The sequence below is a fragment of the Melopsittacus undulatus genome, chromosome 3 (assembly GCF_012275295.1).
Source record: "Melopsittacus undulatus isolate bMelUnd1 chromosome 3, bMelUnd1.mat.Z, whole genome shotgun sequence".
NCBI lineage: Eukaryota > Metazoa > Chordata > Aves > Psittaciformes > Psittaculidae > Melopsittacus > Melopsittacus undulatus.
This window is the reverse complement of record NC_047529.1, coordinates 42,585,789-42,599,492: the sequence shown is the minus strand read 5'-3', so window position 1 is coordinate 42,599,492 and position 13,704 is coordinate 42,585,789. Positions and strand designations below refer to the sequence as shown.

General features: G+C 36.3%; 1 protein-coding gene across 1 annotated transcript in view; it reads right to left on the bottom strand.

The window, feature by feature from the left end:
* The window catches only part of ADGRB3 (adhesion G protein-coupled receptor B3), a 461,694-nt gene that overhangs the window by 197,336 nt on the left and 250,654 nt on the right, over positions 1-13,704 (bottom strand). The window lies entirely within an intron of this gene.

The window sequence follows — 13,704 nt, the reverse complement described above, 5'->3', positions numbered from 1 at the left end:
TAAGTGTATCATTTGTTAGCCAGATTCTGATCAAGTTTCTTAACAGGGATTATTGAGTGTTCTGTCTTATACCTTGAAATTTGAACATAAGACATCATTGTATGTTCAGAGTAAATTTTAAAATTATCAAATGTAACAATGAAAGGAAGAGGATGCTGCAAATTGCTTTGGGAATCATAAGCGCTAGATGGAGGCTAATGAAGCAATAACAGAGCTTTTATCCCATATACAGGCACAATTTCAAGATAGACCCATTAAGGAGATTCACATATTAAAAGGCCTCATTGTTTCCGTGTAAATGAGAGTAATGTGGAATAGCACTTGTCTCCTTTTCTTTGAAGAATAATCCCCATTCTGAAATCTTAATTATACTTTCTCCATCCAAAAAGACTCCAAACAACCAAGCCCCAAACAACATCACTATTATCTCTGCAATAGATATAGAAAGACAGAAGTAGGTATCAAATCTAAAAATAGGCAGTTTGGAATTTTGTTCACCCCTTCTCATTTTCTCTCTGTTTTCTAACTCAACTATTATCCGGAAATACGTTTCAGCTTTGCTGTAAAATCTAAGTATGACTCCATGGCAACACTGTCAGCGTCTACTAAGACTAAAACAACTTCTAATGAACTGACAGGGCTGCCAGTGTTTACGTACACTCAGAGAGATGACAAACAACACATCTGAAGCACTAGCTCTGTTCTTAATATAAGCCATGTTGATAGCCATTTCCTGCGCAATGCTCTTCCTAATCAATTTATGAAGAGGCTAATGTACTTGGAAGAGTTTGAACATTAGGACTATACTTTGATCTGCATAATGATTCCACTGCAAGGACTCTGCAAAGGGGTTAAATATAAAGACAATGGGGGACAGCTGTAAAAGCAATCAGAAGAGCAAAATTAAAGTAGAAAACCATTATGTATCTCATCAGTGAATTTTATTTGAAAGGAAACTGTAATTCAGATCTAAGGGAAGAGGAAAATTAAGAGGTTAACAATGTTAATTCTACAAATGTATTCTTTGATAACTGACTTTATTTGCAAATTAGACTGGTTATGTATTATAGAATCACATTAGTGCGGTGGTACTTCAGGTTATTTCAGGCTTTCCATTAACACAACTATCATCAGGACTTTACAACACTAGTTCTAAGCCCCTTTGGGATGGAACTGGCAAATACATTCACAGCCCTAAAGGAATGATTAGTCTTGTGAGTTTTCAGGTAGTGTGTAGAGGGGGAAGAGTTAAGGTGTTTCAAAATTACTAAGGCATAAGATAGATTGTGTGTTTTCACATGTAATCAATGGTTACACAGAATATATTAATACCATAAAAATGGATATTTTTCTAATAGATCTTAAAATTTAACAGTAATTTTAACTATTTGCCACATAAATAAAATTGAACCCACTGTTATTCAGTTTTTAAAATTAAATATAGCCTGTATAAGACAGTATTGCTTTTTTTATTTACACAATGTATGTCTGTCTATCTCTCTCTACCTAACTAGCTAGTAGAGCCTTAATATTTCATTCACCTTTCAGACGCCAGGTCCCTTTGCTGAAATAGGAAATCAGTGTTATTCTGTGGAATTCACTATCCAAAACAGAAAAACACTGGATAAATAGTGAAGGTCTAGGATACATATTATGCCTGTCTCTGTATTTTAAATTGGACCCTTCATCACAGTATCTAAGCAGTACTTAGAAACAGAGATTCCAAAATACTTGTTAATTTACATGATGAATAGCACAAAACCTAGCACATAACCTAAACCTAAACATCTTTGTTCTTGTTCAACATCTTTGTCAGTGACATGAACAGTGGGATTGAGGGTGCCCTCCGCACGTTTGCCAATGACACCAAGCTGTGTGGTTCAGTTGATATGCTGGAGGGAAGGAATGCCATCCAGAGGGACTTTGACATGCTTGTGAGGTGGGCTGATGCCAACCTCATGAAGTTTAACCATGCCAAGTGCAAGGTCCTACACCTGGGTCGGAGCAATCCCAGGCACAGCTACAGGTTGGGCAGAGAAGAGATTCAGAGCAGCTCTGCAGAGAAGGACTTGAGGGTGTTGGTCAATGAGAAAATGAAGATGAGCCAGCTTCAGTGTGTGCTTGCAGCCCATGAAGCCAACCGTATCCTGGGCTGCATCAAAAGGAGCATGACCAGCAGGTCGAAGGAGGTAATCCTGCCCTTCTACTCCGCTCTTGTGAGACCCCACTTGGAGTATTGTGTGCAGTTCTGGTGTCCTCAACATGAAAATGACATGGAAGTGTTGGAACAAGTCCAGAGGAGGGCCACGAGGATGATCAGGGGACTGAAGCACCTCCCTTATGAAGACAGCCTGAGAAAGCTGGGGCTGTTCAGGCTGGAGAAGGCTGCGTGGAGACCATCTAGCAGCCTTCCAGTATCTGAAGGGGGCCTACAGGGATGATGGAGAGGGACTCTTCATTAGGGACTGTAGTGATAGGACAAGGGGTAACATGTTAAAATGTAAACAGGGGACGTTTAGATTGGATAAGAGGAAGTTCTTTACTGTTAGGGTGGTGAGGTACTGGAATGGGTTGCTCAAGTAAGTTGTGAATGCTCCCTCCCTAGATAAGTTCAAGACCAGGTTGGACAGAGCCTTGGGTGGCATGGTTTAGTATGAGGTGTCCCTGCGCATGGCAGGGGGTTGGAACTAGATGATCTTAAGGTCCTTTCCAGCCCTAACTATTCTATAAGTCTATAAAACCTAAACATTTGGATTATGGCTTATATTCAATAAAGATATTTATATTCAGTTTATCTCAAAGACAATCTCCAACCTAAATGATTTTATGTTCCTATAAATTCCCAGTCATGGTTCATACAAGTTTTTCTTCTACTCACAATCAAATGGAAGTGTCTTTATTTAATTTCATAGAAGATGCAGCCTTAACATTCTGGAAATTTTGGATCTCTGCAGACAGAGACAGTGCACAGCCCACATAAACCAATAGTTGAAACAGATTTGTCAAAACGTCCTGCAAAGTCTGCCACTTACTGATCCAGACAGATTATTAGATCCCTTTTTAGCCACTTTGTTGAATGATTCCAAGGGGATGTCCCTACCAATTTACTACATGGCACTGATGTTTGAAAGTATAAGATAATTTAATAGAATCTCACTGGAGGGAACTAGCTGAATCTGTCAAAATGGGCAGGTGGACACATGAATCAGTTCCCATGTCTTCACCTTTTCAGTGCCATTGTGAATTGTATTTTATCTTTTTAAAGAAGTTAATATATAAAATATTACCCTAAAACTCATTTCAATTAAATCTTAAGAGCATAACCAGCTGTATCTCCATAGTGAAATCTGGCTTTGCTGGTTTTTAACTCAGTTTTAGTCTGCAGTATGAAATAATTACTTCTTGTGAGCAGAAAAATCAACAGGCCTGTTAGAGGGGAATGTATAATTCAGGTGCTGGGTCAGAAACACAGATTTTTCTCACATGTCAGAAATTCAGATTTAGGCTTCTTATATAGAATCATAGAATAATTAGGGTTGGAAAGGACCTCATGATCATCTAGTTCCAACCCCCCTGCCATGAGCAGGGACACCTCACACTAAACCATATCACCCAAGGCTTCATCCAACCTGGCCTTGAACACCGCCAGGGATGGAGCATTCACTACCTCCCTGGGCAACCCATTCCAGTACCTCACCACTCACACAGTAAAGAATTTCTTCCTTATATCCAGTCTAAACCCCTGCTGTTTAAGTTTCAACCCATTACCCCTTGTCCTATCACTACAGTCCCTAATGAATAGTCCCTCCCCAGCATCCCTGTTGGCCCCCTTCAGACACTAGAAGGCTGCTATGAGGTCTCCACGCAGCCTTCTCTTCTCCAGGCTGAACAGCTCCAACTTTCTCAGCCTGTCAGACAGAATGATATGTCATTCACTTTGTACTTTGTTGTATTATTTTAACATTATGCTTGCATTAGAAAACAATGCTCCAAATAAGGGAACCAAAAGCTTTGCTTGTTTATGCACACACAGAAGTAGTATAATACTGAAGAAACAGTTAATGGGAATATTAGTGAGACTGTAAAGTGAAAAAAAAAAAGATGAAAAAGAGAAGAAAAACTAAAATGAAAATTATGTAAACAGAAATTGAAAAAAAATCTCCATGTGTCATTTTAAATCAAGGGACTTTAAAACTTAAAACTTCCCATATACACCAGCCACAGCATGTCTTACTGTCTTAGATAAAAAACATATTTGAGTTATTGCTGTAATATATTACTCTGTTTTAATCTAACTTGGACTTTTTGTGCTGAAGACAATAGTGAGAAACACTCAGCTTGGTTACTCCTCAGATCATTCTTACAGGTTGTACATACCCTGCTGTAGACAAAATTAATCAAAAATTTTCAATATGAAAAAATCTTATTTTTATTTACTTGTATTAAGGGAATTCCTATAATATTCCAGGCATTGGAAAAAAAAATAAAAAAAAAAGTAGAGGTTTCATTAATTTGGAAAAAGTATTTGGTTTTGACTTAACCTGCATGAAACAAAAATGTAAAAACCACCCAGAAGGCTTATGGCATGAAAAAACTTTAGAGATAGGAAGTCTGAATGTAGAGAAATATATTTAGAGTGCAGAATATGTTGTGTTCTTTCATTCTCTGGGCAGCCTCTCTTGTTGTGGTTCCTATATGCTTTTAATTACAATTTTAATGAGATTTCTAAAAGTTTAAACTTGCTGGAACACAGAAGAAAAGATCCTTATTTTTAGAATGATTCAAGCATTCTTTTGATGCACATTAGTATAAATTGCAAGGCAATGCTTCAATTACACATGAGAATGCATACATATTTGATGACTCCATAATAATTATTATTCCAGAAAAAAACTATTTAAGTAGTGTAGTCTAATCAATATAGTGATTGCTTTGACCTCTAATGGATTCATTTTAATATCCTTTACAAATACGTCTCATTTTCCCTTTATTTCATTTTCATGCAGCAATTGCAGACAACCTGTTCAGTACTGCTTTGTTGAAAATTTCAGAATTGGCAGCTACTGTTTTTACTTACAGAGTAAAATTAAACATCTTTGGAACTACTTATATCTAAACTCATAGAAATGGAGAATTTTCCATGACTATTCAAGTAAGCTGATTACACACCATAATGTGTGAATGATATCTAAGCAGTTCATTTGGAGCAGCAGAAATGTGGCTAATTTACATGTCCAAAAAGTTCTGAGGGAAATAAAAATTGCATAGTTCTTCTATGGTAGTCCTTGCATATCATGACCTAGAATAGAAAAGCTGAAATGTATTGCCATGATACCCATACCCTGCATGAGTTATAAGCTGCTAGTGCAACTTCCACTAGCTCTCTGACTGACCTGAGTTGCTAAATAATAACAATAATAATAAAAAAGCAACAAAGAAATGGCATGAATCATCTTCCTCTTCTCTTTACTATCCACCCATTAGCCTCCACGTTCAGCAAAACTGGTAACACTTCAGAATCAGTCCTTTGAATAATATTTGTCACTTTAGAACAGGAAATCAGATTCACTGAAAGGCATGGCAAAAAAACAACTGTATGTTTGCTCATGAGCTAAATACAACTTCAGTTCTCACAGTAGAGATTTAAGTTTCAAAATTATAACACAAGCCAAATTAAACAGTTGATCTCTTTCAAATTAAACAGTTTATCTCTTTCCTTATCAAAGACTGAACCAAAACTTTTAGAAAAGATGCTCAAAATCTGCATCTGAATTCTGTAGCACTTACATATTTACAAAAGAGGCACAACACTAGTTCTGATTCTCCTGTCACATAAGTGGTAACATTCTGGGTTTGTTACCATCGCATTAACTATGTTGATGCCTAATTTAAAATTATTTATGATAGAGATTAATGAGAATTATTTTTTTTAAAAGGCATCAGTGCCTTGACTGAATTGGAAAACTAGATACAGAAATTTATGGGACTAGCAGAAGATGTTAACTTCTGTTTAAACCTCCCTGTCAGAGCAAGAAAGCAGAACTCTGAATTTGACTGCATTTCAGTCAACAGACTTAAAAGAAAATGGGTATGCATATTATTAGCATCAGTTGCTCTTTTCCTGTCTTATTTTGACATGTCCATTGCCAGCATACGAGAGAGGGTGGTGACTATTAGGGTGGTGAGGCACTAGAATGGGTTGCCCAGGGAAGTTGTGAATGCTCTATCCCTGGTGGTGTTCAAGGCCAGGTTGGACAGAGCCTTGGGTGGCATGGTTTAGTGTGAGGTGTCCCTGCCCATGGCAGGGGGGTTGGAACTTGATGTAAGGTCCTTTCCGGCCCTAACTATTCTATGATTATATGATTCTACATATGCTATTCAGCATTTAGTAAACTTGAGTTAATTACATGACAGTTTTGATATTTCACAGTGGATATTTTAATGCCCTTCTAGAACAACTACTGTTGAATTTATTTCTGGATAAAAGAGTGATGATTAGAGCTGCCATTGTCAAGGATATCTTCAGAATAAAGAATATGGAAAGATTTTTATTAAAATTCAGAATACTAAATATTTCTGCAAACATCTTTGTTGAGAAGACACATTTAGAACCATATTTATACAATATAAAATTATTTGATCAAACCTAAATGTAAAACCTTTGGGTTTTTTACAGAATAAATAAGTTCATTTAATTCAGCTTATGTGCAATACACAGGGAAAAAAGTCTTGCCTGACTCATCATCGAAAAACCACATAAACATATTGGAGATGATATTCATAACAGATTTGCTCTAGCCGCTTTAAAGACAAACTGCAATAAACACAAATGGTGAAACTCCCTTTTCAAGAAGACCATTTTGTGGATCTCTAGATTTGTTACAGAGCTCTGCGTGTGAACAGGCCTTTAAAATCCTCTCAGTACAAAGACAAATCTACCTCTTACCATCCACAAGATTATGTATAACAGAAGGACTGTGGTGAAGTGGCATCCTCTTATATGAACATAGGAAAAATAAGCAGGTAGTTCTCCCTCTAGTAAATAATACGCATCACCCCACAGTTAGCCAACAGCAAACAATGGTCAAAACGTTCCTACTAATTCTTATGACAGATGTATTACTTCTTATGACTTTAAAAAAAGAAATTATGTCTTTTTAAATTAGAACCCTGTTAACCTGCTTCTTCACTGGCAGACAAGAAAGGGATGTTCCTAGAACCCTTCTGTGCCCTTGCATCCCTGAAATTCATCAGCCCACAGCAGCTGTCCTCTGACTGTCCAAGCTTTGGGCAGCAAGACACAGTACTGATGTAGGCAGAAGCAGAAGTAGACATTTCATAGATATTTTTTACTAGTCAGGCATGAATTATGCATGAGTCCTTCATTTAGTATCAAGCAAACTGTGCCTTAAATGGGCTTGCTGCTTGAAGAATAATGCTTTAGGTTAATCAAGCTACCTTAACAGGGATGCCTGAACATTTCCCTTCTGTATTCCATAGGCAATGGAATAGCTAAGAAAGATACCTGTTACCCTTTTTATTGTAAAACAGTACATTTATCTGTGATAAGCACCTTAGGAATTAGTGAACTAATTTGTATTTTAAGCTTGCAAACTACTGTAGTTCTTTAAATGATACAAAGAGTAAGTAAACACACAAGCAGTCACATAACTGCATGATATCTGAATATGCTCCCAAAAGCCTGTAACAAATCCCAGTATTATGATACCATATCAATAACATGACGAGTACAATATTTAGAATGAGTTAGAAATCAGCATGGTTTCAGGCAAGTATCAGGATGCATTTAATAAACACTCAGATCTTTTCTGCTATTTATGTAAGTTTTACAAAAATAAACTCACATGCAGCAGGCAAGTGTTTCCCTTTGATTTTCTGCACTCTTGTTGGTCAGTATCAAATTCTGTATTTAAGGAACAACTAGGAATATATTGATTATGCAGACTCATGAAACATCACATATGCTTATACATTCTCATGAGTGGTTCCTTATTGTATATGCATTATAATAAAAAATCTAAGTGATAAAATTGAAACAGATTAAGCATAGGATTACAATTCTTTTTTTTCCACAAACCTTTCCTTGTTCCAGGCATGGAAGTAAAAATGTAAAATAAAACATTAAAACATTAATAATTGTTGTTATGGACAAAATCTTTCTTAAAAAAAAAACAACTCAACAACAAAAAAGATTATGAAAGCTACTAAAGTTTATTCCTTGTGAAAGAGTTTGTGTACAGAAATGCATCATATGATATAATCATATATTTGTTTCATGTTCTATACTTCTGCATGTGTCACTAGGTGAAAAAAGATAATAACCTTAGCATTTTTATAATTTTTAGTCATTGTTACTCTTACTATTAATGCAGACTGAAGATGAATATGGCTATTTGCAGCTTTCCAATGTGGAACACAAAAAACAAAATCACTTTAAAATTTTAAAATCTGACTCACAATTTTGAAGAAAACTCAACTAAACTAGTGAAAATGTAAACAATCTTTTTATGAGAAGTTAGAAGAAGACGTTTTCATGATGAATGGAATGCTTCCTGAAATATATGATTATTCAGAAAAATACTTTAAATAAAACATAGTAGGAAGACATATTTCATTAACTAGAAGCCGACTCCATCTTCTAGGAGTTATACTGAAGAAGACATGGAGAGCCAAAGAGACCCAGAGCCTCATCCAAGGTACTCTGTGTTTTTGAAACAGCTTTATTTTTTTTCCATTTCTTTGTATTATTACTGTTCATTCATGCTACTAAGACTAAGGTCTCCTTTACCAACTCTTGCCTTGTCACAAAGCCCTTCTCAAGGAAAAGAAAGACTCAGCATAAAGCAAGATAGAAGAAGGAGGCTGATGCAGAAGATAGAATGAGCTGGCATTTAAGTGAATGAGGTTTAATGTTACAGACATAAAGGTGAAAACCATGATAATACTGAGGGGTCGAGGCCACCTGCAGCACTAATTTAGGTTGACTGCACAGGGAAGGCACAGAAACCAAGCATTTTCTGATCACTAAGGTGACTGGAGAAAGTGTCTGTGCTGGTGATTTTAGCTGATAGCAAGAGAAAAAGAGAGTGAGAGTGGAGATAATATTAAGATAGTGAGCTCAGAAGATGGGAATGATGATGGAGCTGTCATCAGAATAAGAGAGAAAGAAGAAAAGTTGAGAGAAATTGCTCATTTTTATATTTATTTATCAGGATTACTGCTGATCAGATATCCACTAAGAACTATTAAAAAATAGAGGGAGAATAATTACTTCCCAGAAGTAGTAAATTGAAGCAAAGGGAAGATGGCCATTGTATTACCTGTAGGGAAATGACAACTAAATCCTGTAATTCAGAAATCTAGAAAGATGTGAACTAAGTTATGCAGGATATTGAAAGGTGATATAAGAAGCGAATTCTCAGGCATGGAAATAGGAGATTTGATGTATAAACCTACACACAGGGGAAACAAAGCATGTGAATTGATATATGTTCCTAATTACAGCTTTTAGTGGTGGACTAGAAACCGATCTATTATATTTTATTACTGAACATTTTTTTAGATCATACAAAATGGCACCTCGAAGAACTTTCAGATACAACTATGAGCAAATCAAAACTGAGAGAACTCTGTCATAGAATCTCAGAACATTAATATTATAAAAGTGGTTAATTAATCCTAAAAAGAGAAGCCTGATTAAACACCATATTCTGCAAAATAGTAGATATAGAGGAAGTGCTTGCAAGTGTCCCTTGTTTTCACAGCAGTTCACCAGGCATGTACAAAATTTATCCACCTGCCTTCCCAGAACTGTTCCAATCAGAGCATCTCAGCCCTTGCTTTATATTTCCGCTCCATTAAGACTGAGAAATTAGAGCAGCAGGTAAGATCCAAGAAAAGCTCAAGCCTGTAGCTATGTTTACAGACCAGACTGGTCCCCTCATTAAATGCATCTGCAGAGGCTTTTTTTTTTTTTTTCAAACCTGGTCAAGGCAGAGAAAGCACTACTGTCTGAACACTGACTGTTAGTCTACTGAACTAATGTTTTGACCACTTGAATTAGGAAGATCTGCATGTAATTTTAGGTCCCTCTCTGAAGAGGAGTTACCCATCTGAGGGCATGATAAACCATACCTTCCTCACCTTGGATGAGGATATCTATTAAGATTCAAAGCTATCACCATCAAAACCTGAGCTATCTAGGAGGCAAGGAGGACCAAAACTGTATTTCAATATTAATTTGCCAACAGGCACAGTACATAAGCCCAGGGTTCAGAAGAAAGGTAGGTTTGCTTACTTCATTTCAGGTAACTGAGAGATGCCTCAAATTAGTGCTTTGCTAAATTATTGATTCCATTAATATAGGAGACAGAAAGAATTCATATTAGCATTTTCTGGCCAGTGTGAAATTAATTCTCTAGTGGATATCTTCCATTTTGAATTTTGTATTCAGTCTGGAGACTAAACTGTTGTAAGATAGTGCACCCCCCCGCCCCACACACCTCTATAGCTTCAGCTGCCCATGCTCAGTTATAGGCTCCAATATAATGTGACTTCGTAACTTAGATCAGACTAGTGTCAAAAGAACTGTGAGAGGTGGGGGTCTGTGCCAATTCATTCAGGAGCTATGCTTAATCTGAACCAGCTGTGGTTGTGCATGGCCATACATTCTGATTATCTGAGCCTTGATCTATGAATTTGGTGCCAAGATCAAGGACCTGCCTTATCACTGAGGGCTTGCAGAAACCAGATCCTCGCTGTGATGCTGTGACTTGACTTCCTGGCTTGACGTCAGATCTGACTCATCACCATGGGCTTGCCTGGTGATCTGGCATATTAGCTGTGCCTAGTTTCCATCACAGACCTCTGCTCTTCTTGTTTGCGTGCTGTGGAGCCTCATCTTTGCCAGCAAGGCCAATGTGCACGCCCTATCATCTCTTGGTTTCCTTCACAGAGCACCCCTGCTTCTCCCTGAACCTAGCATCTGATAAGATGGTACTGAAATGTCTACATGGTAAATGCCTTCAAGAGAGGCTTGAGCAAAGTCATGCAGAAAATCTGAAACAGAACTGTTAGAAACACAGGTCTTCTGTGTCTCAGTTTCATGTTCACGCTATGAGTCTAACCTTCCTCACAGGAATTTGTAACTAGGTCTTTGTTTTCTGGAGGCATGTCTAATTCATCTTGAATGCTCTCCATGGAGGAGATAAAGAGGATTAAGATTTGTTTAAGGGATTGTAAAAAGTTGTCCTGGGGTACTGTGAAATCTAATTGTTAGGATAATGCACACATGCTTTATTTAGATTGTTTACATTTTCCTTGGCAGAACAAAAATTCAGTACCTCAGTGGGACATATAGACACTATGCAATATAAGTAATAAGTGATACTAATTATACTGAGTTTGATTTATTTGTTAACGTAGTTGAATCCTAAATTAACTTTAATAACTCAGGACAGATATCTCAGAATTATTATAGACATTTGAATAACCAACTGCACAATAAGGAGATGCTTTAAAAAAATCTAGCTAGAAAATTTGGCCTATAAAGAATGACAGAGCTTGGTTATTATGAGCTGTTATAACACAATCACATGAATCACTATGGCACATGGACCTTGTGCTTAGCTCTTGTTATCCAATTCTGGTCATCCCATCTCCAGCTCCCCCTGCTTCTTCCCTCCCACTCCCTGCAGATGAGAGGCCTTTCATGTTTATCAAAATTATAGAAGGAGGAATCAAAAAGATCCAAGTAACTAAGAAAGGAATGAAAACTAGGAGTCAGCTAGTCAGCTGAAAAAATGTTATGTCATTCCTCTTTCCTTTGTCTGAATTCAGTTGCCTTACATTACCATTAATTTTGAGTGTATTTGACAGAGAAAGATAAAGATGCCAAAGGGTTCTTTGTGTTGCCTTCTCAGGGTTTTAAAAAAATCATCTGAATTTTGTATATATTGCATAGTGAACTTAAACAGCATTTTAGGAATACTGAGGTAACCCTTGCTGTCAACCAAGTACATAAAATGCAAGTACATTATTTTGAATTCAGGGTCAAAGCCAATCAGAATCTGGTCAAAATACTTACGATATGACATAGTATTCCACCTGCAGAAGATAGGCTTCTAATTTTTAAAAAATCTATTTGCATTCAGGCCAACTTTTCAGATGCCCTTAAAGTGCCTTCACTTTTGGTTTTTGCATGCAATAGAGAACAACCACTTTGGACAGTTAATCTGTAGAAACTACTGTGAATAAAAAAACATCTCTGGTTTTCCTGAGGCACAACAGATGCCATCAAAAGGAGCCATCACCAGGCCTGGCTCTGCAACATTTTCAATACTAATGTATACACCTGATATAACTCTGTTGTCTCTTTGCCACTACATCCAATATGCAAACTATTTTCTGCTACAGTTATTCCAATATAAATTTTAGTTTTAATGCTATTGTTATTTCTTTCATTTCTTATGATGTTCATCACAGTATGCTTATGAAAAATAATTCAGAATAGGAGTCCCCAAAATTGAAACTATATTGCTTTGGCTAAATATCCTTTATTTCCTGGGAATATTGCCTGTAGGTAGAAGCTCTATAAAGTTAAAATCTGGTTCTACAATGTGCAATACTCCAGAAAACTCAATAATATTTATGATATAAAGTGGAAAGAGTTTACTCCAGACTGTTTGTGCATGCTAGTTCATAAAAAACATAAAAAACCCAAACATGGTAAATTCTTTTTAAATTGAGTATTTTAAATATGAAATAAGGAAATAAGAAGCAGTGATGGACTTTCTGGTTTCTACTGAACTCTAGTTTTTGGGAACCAACATTGCAACATAATTGCTTTTATTAACTTCTTGTACCTGAATGCACTATCACATGTTGATTGAATTTAAATGCCAGAGAAGCTGTTAATTCACTGAAAATTTCTGCTAATTCTGTTTGAAAATAATCTTTACTTTTACTTTTGCAAAATCATTCAGAATTATGTATTCTACACCCAAGTCTAGTTTTGCTGTTACTGCCATGCATGTTTAAGATAACTGTCATTATCTCCACAGTTAGCTTTAGGACATAGCCAGAAAAAACAGCAAAAAAAAAAATTCTTAGCTTCCTATAGTATTTGATCACTTACAAATTAACATCCACAGTCAAGGTGGGTTTCCTAGCTCAAATCATACTTAAAGAACTAGACAATCAAAAAGTGCCATTTTACATTATCCTTTTCCCCCACCATAGCTTGATTATGGCATTTTTACCCAAAAATTTGCTTGCCTTTTTTTTTATTTTTTTCCCTTTAGTTTTTTCCACTATCTGAGTAGTTTTTACAGTGCTATTACTTTTATAGGGTATTTTTGATGTACTAAATGGGTTTTCTGTCCTTACTCACAAAACATCTAAATGGTGCTTTATTGGAAACTAAACTAACTGCACTCTGGTGGCAAACATTCATAACAAAATTTCTAAACTGAATGAAAGCAGAACAAAGCTAAGGGTCAGTGTAAGGATGCTAAATTTTGTAATAATATTTCAAAGCAGTAACTTTTTTGTAGAAGCACAGATGTGGACTGCATAATCTGGACCTAACTGGATATGAACTGTGTCTATTAATTAAATCCTGAAGATTTAAAAATTTGAGTTGTACATTTACACTATTTTTATTGCAAAGGGACATTTGAATGA